This window comes from Camelus ferus, chromosome 10, assembly GCF_009834535.1.
Source record: "Camelus ferus isolate YT-003-E chromosome 10, BCGSAC_Cfer_1.0, whole genome shotgun sequence".
Lineage (NCBI taxonomy): Eukaryota > Metazoa > Chordata > Mammalia > Artiodactyla > Camelidae > Camelus > Camelus ferus.
In genome coordinates this window covers 64,138,033-64,143,756 of record NC_045705.1, presented here as the reverse complement: position 1 = coordinate 64,143,756, position 5,724 = coordinate 64,138,033, and positions in this window count along the sequence as shown.

Genomic DNA, 5,724 nt, shown 5'->3' with positions numbered 1-5,724 from the left:
CATTTCTTTTCCTTCTCTGAATGCTATAGCTAAGACTTCCAAAACTATGTTGAATAAAAGTGGTGACATTTTTGTCTTGTTCCTGATCTTAGAGGGAATGCTTTCAGCTGTTTCCCGTTAAGTATGATGTTAGCTGTAGGTTTGTCATATATGGCCTTTATTATGTTGAGCTATGTTCCATCTATGCCCACTTTCTGGAGAGTTTTGATCATAAGTGGTGTTGAATTTTATCAAAAGCTTTTTCTGCATCTATTGAGAGTATCATATGGTTTTTATTCTTCAGTTTGTTTATGTGGTGTATCACATTGATTGATTTGCGTATATTGAAAACTTCCTGCATCCCTGGGACAAATCTGACTTGATCATGGTGTATGATCCTTTTAATGCATTATTGGAGTCAATTTGCTAATATTTTGTTGAGGATTTTTGCATCTATATTCATAAGCGATATTGGCCTATAATTTTCTTTTTTTTTTTTTTTTTTTTTGCCATATCCTTGTCTGGTTTTGATATCAGGGTGATTATGGCCTCATAGAATGAGTTTGGAAGTGTTCCTTCCACTGCAATTTTCTGGAATAGTTTCAGAAGGATAGGTGTTAACTCTTCTTCAAATGTTTGGTTGAATTCACCTGTGAAGCCATCTGGTCCTGGACTTTTGTTTGTTGGGAGCTTTTTAATTACTGATTCAATTACAGCACTGGTAATTGGTCTATTCATATTGTATATGTCTTCTTGGCTTAGTCTTGGCATATTGTACCTTTCTAAGAAATTGTCCATTTCTTCTGCGTTGTCATTTCTGTTAGTATATAGTTGCTCATAGTATCCTCTTACGATCCCTTGTATTTCTGTGGTGTCAGTTGTAACTTCTTTTTCATTTTTGATTTTGTTAATTTGAGCCGTCTCCCTTTTTTTCTTGATGAGTCTGACTAAAGGCTTATCAATTTTGTTTATCTTTTCTAAGAACCAGCTTTTAGTTTCATTGATCTTTTCTATTGTTTTTTTAGTCTGTATTTCATTTATTTCTGCTCTAATCTTTATGATTTCTTTTCTTCTACTAACTTTAGGGTGTGTTTGTTCTTCTTTCTCCAGCTGCTTAAGGCGTAAGTTTAGGTTGTTTACTTGAGATTTTTCTTATTTCCTGAGGTATACTTGTGTCGCTATAAAATTCCCTGTGAGAACTGCTTTAGCTGCATCCCAGAAGTTTTGGATTGTTGTGTTTTCATTTGTCTCAAAGTATTTTTTGATTTCCACTTTGATTTCTTCCATGATCCACTGGTTGTGTAGTAGCAAAATTGTTAGCCTCCAAGTGTCTGCAGTTTTTGCAGTTTTTTTCCTTGTAGTTGATTACTAACCTAATAGCATTGTGGTCTGAAAGGGTGCTTGGTACAATTTCAATTTTCTTAAATTTGCTGAGGCTAGCTTTGCGGCCAGCATGTGGTCGATTCTGGAGATTGTTCCATGTGCACCTGAGAAGAATGTGTACTCTGTTGTTTTGGGGTGGAATGCTCTATAGATATCAATTAGGTCCATCTGGTCTAATAAGTTATTTAGGGCCTGTATTTCCTTATTGATTTTCTGTCTGGATGATCTGTCCATTGGTGTAAGTGGGGTGTTAAGATTCCCCCAATATTATTGTGTAATTGTCAATTTCTCCTTTTATGTCTGTTAAAAGTTGTATATATTGAGGTGCTCCTATGTTGGGTGCATATATATTTACAATTGTTATATCCTCTTCTTGGATTGGTCCCTTAAGCATTATGTAGTACCTTTCTTTGTCTCTTGTAACAGTCTTTATTTTAAAATCTATTTTGTCTGATATAAGTATTGCTACTCCAGCTTTCTTCTGGTTTCTGTTTGCATGGAATATCTTTTTCTGTCCCCTTACTTTCCATCTGCATCTGTCTCTAGCTCTGAAGTAGGTCTCTTGTAGGCAGCATATATATGGGTCTTGTTTTCGTATCCATTCAGACAGTCTGTATCTTTTGGTTGGAGCATTTAATCCATTTACATTTAAGGTAATTATTGATAGGTGTGTTCTTACTACCATTTTGTTAATTGTTTTGAGTTTGTTCTTGTAGGGCTTTTTTCTCCCTTCTCTTTCTTCTTTTTGTTCTATTTTCTTGTACTTTGATGACTAGAGAAGTTCCTTTAATATTTCTTGTAAAGCTGGTTTGGAGGTGCTGAATTCTTTTAGCTTTTATTTATCTGTAAAACTTTTCATTTCTCCATCAAGTATAAATGATAGCCTTGCTGGATAAAGTATTCTTGGCTGTAGGTTTTCCCTTTCAGCACTTTAAATATATCATGCTACTCCATTCTGGCCTGAAAGGTTTCTGCTGAAAAATCAGCTGTTAACCTTATGGGAGCTCCCTTGTATGTTATTTGTTGCTTTTAGCTTGCTGATTTTAATATTCTCTCTTTATTCTTAATTTTTGTGAATTTAATTAGTATGTGCCTTGGGTGTATTCCTCTTTTGGTTGATCCTGTGTGGGACTCGCTGAGCTTCCTGGACTTAGGTGAGTGTTTCCTTCCCCAAGTTAGGGAAGTTCTCAGTTAGTATCTCTTTAAAAATTTTCTGAGGTCCTTTCTCCCCTTCTTCGTTTTCTGGGACCCCTATAATGTGAATATTAGTGGCTTCATATTGTCCTGGAGTTCTCTTAAATTATCCCCATTTGTTTTCATTCTTTTTTCTTTTTCTGTTCTGCAATGGTGATTTCCACTGTTCTGTCTTCTAGCTCACTAATCCATTCTTCTGCCTCATTTAGTGTATTTTTGGTTCCTTCTAATGTGTTATTCATTTCAATAATTTTATTCTTCAGCTCTGTTTGGGTATTCTTTATATTTTTCAGCTCTTTGCTAAAAACATCACTCTGTACATCTATACTCCTCTTGAGTTCTCTGAACATCTTCACCATCATCATTTTAAACTCTTTCTTGGATAAATTGCCTATTTCCTCATCACTTATTTCTTCTGTGATTTTATCTTGTGTCTTGTCCTGGAGGACATTCCTCTGCAGCCTCGTTTTATCTGTCTTTCTCTTTGTTTTTAAATGGGCTAGTTATGATTCTCGAACTTGGAGAAGTGGCTCTCTGTGGGAAATGTCCTATGTGTCCCAATAGTACACTCCTCTCTTGTCACCCAAGGGGCAGGGTTGGGCTGGTCCAGTGTAGAGTCTGGCCTGTGTTTGTGGATTCCTTCCACGGGCTTGGGGCTATTGTTTTCTTATTTCTGGTATCTGCCCCCTGGTGGATGAGGCTGGGCTAGAGGCTTATGTGGCTTTCCTGGCAGGAGCAGTTGGTGTCTGCCCACTGCTGGGTGAAGCTTGGCCTGAACCTCTGGTGCATAGGGCCCTGCCTAGAGGTGTTTGTGGCTCAGAAAGTGTGCCAATAGGTGAGTCTGTGTTTCCACCCAGTATGTTGTTTGGCCTGAGGGTTCCCAGCCCTTAAGCCTATAGGCTTTTGGGTGGAGCTAGGTCTTGGTGTTATTAATCCAATGAAGATGTCAGCCTCCAGGGAAGCTCTTGTAGATAAACACTCCCAGGATGTCTGTCACCAGCTTCTGTGTCCCCTGGGTGATCTGCAGGAGTTCCCTAACTCCCCAGGAGAACTTCCAAAACCAGCAGGCTGGTCTGGCCCAGGTTCCTATGCAGTCACTGTCTCTGCCCCTGGACCTGGTGCACTCAAAATCCCATGTGTGCCTCCCAAGAGAATTAAGTCTCTGTCTCTCCCAGTCATGTGGGGCTCCTGAAGTTAAGCCCCACAGGCCTTCAAAACCAGATGTCCTGGGGTCTCCTCCTCCCACTGCTGGAACTCTGGTCTGGGAAGCCTGAGGTGGAGCTCAGAACTCTCACTCTCATGGGAATGTCTCTGACTTAATTGTTCTTCAGCTTGTGGGTTGCCCACCCAGAGGGTATGGGGCCTGACTATATCATGAGTGCACTCCTCCTACCTTCTTCTTGTGGTTCTGTCTCAATGTTTCCAGTTGAAGTGGATCCTTTTTGCTAGATTCCAGCCTTTTTTTTCAATGGCTGTTCAGAAGTTGGTTGTGGTTTTGTTGTAGTGGCAAAGAGAGGCGAGTTCATGGTCCTACTACTCCACCATCTTGATTCAATCTTCCTTGATATTTTAATTATAACACATTTTGATCTTTATGAATGCCCACTGCAGTGTGCCTTCACACACAATGAGAATTATTACGTCTGCTCTTTTGAAAATGAGAGCTTATATTTCAACTGGCATTTGTCTTAAATTACTATTACATTTGAACAGCTTTTCATATTTTATTAGCCATGACACTTGAAATATAATTTTTAATTTATAGTGATTTCATTAAGTGTATATACAATTTGAAAATTGCTTCTCCTGTTACTTGCCCTTCAATTTTGATATGTTTATAATATCTTAAATTATATATGTTAACTCTTGACAATATGAAGAGAGAACATTGCAAAGAAAATGTAACAATCACTTAAAATTCCACCATTAAAAGATCACCATTTTTATTTCAATGAATGGATTTCCAAAGAGCACGTAATCTTTCTAGTAGCCAGTGATTTATAATGTCAAAGTATCATGTATTAATTATATATATTTTTTTGTCTGGAAAAAAAAAAAAACAGAAACAACCAATCAATCAAACAATCAGCAAATAAAAAAATAAAAATAAGTTTGGGTGCCCTTCATGCTCAAGTACAAACTGATCTAACCATCAGCTTTTTAAGCTCAATAAAATCCATGAGGGATTGACACTCAGGCTGGAAAAGGTTCTATTGATTGTGCAAACCCAAAACAGCAGTTTTCAAAGTTGTTATTCTCACACGGTCTCTTTAAACCTCTGGCCAATGACACATTTGGAAAGTCAAGAGGTGGACTGAAAATCTTAAGGGAACTCCCTGTTTGTTATGCATTTAACTGTGTCCCTTCCAGATTTCACATGCTGAAGTCTTGCCACACAGTATCTCAAAATATGAGATTACCATATTTGGAAACAGGGTGGTTACCAATATGATTAATTAAGCTGAGGTCATACTGGAGTAGGATGGGCCCCTAACCCAGTATGACTAGTGTCCTTATACAAAGGGCAAATTTGGACATAGAAGCATTCCAGGGTGAGAGCCATGTGAAAACTGGAATTATGCTGCCACAAGCCAAGGAACTACCAGAAGCCAGAAGAAGGACCTGGAACAGATCTCTCTCTAAAGTCTTCAGGGGGGCATGGCCCTACCAATAGCTTGATTTCAGGCTTCAGCCTTTGGAACTGTGAGGCAAGAAATTTCTCTCATTTAAATCACTCAGTTGGTGGAACTCTATTTATTATATGGTCACTAATATATCATTTTTCTTATTTTAAAATATCTTTTGCCAGTTTCTTATTTTTAACTATCCTCAATGTTTCCATTACTTATGGTAGCAAATTGCCTATTGTTATAGGCACGCACACACGTTCCACAGAGAGACTTTAACTCTAAGTGATCTTCCTAACTTTATTCCTTCACTGGCTATCCCATTTATTTCCTAGTATATTTCAGGCTCTTATGGGTTTGAAGATCATGAAACACCATCAGGAATATGTCTCTCTCACGAGGGCAGGTAGGATGAAGGAAGTACCATCACCACAAACCTAATTATTGTCTCTTCAGCACTAAAACTACCAACAGAAGCAGGGCAGAGGGGATCTCTGCAGTCTAGACTGGAGCTCACAATGGGTAGAAATGACCTTGCCAC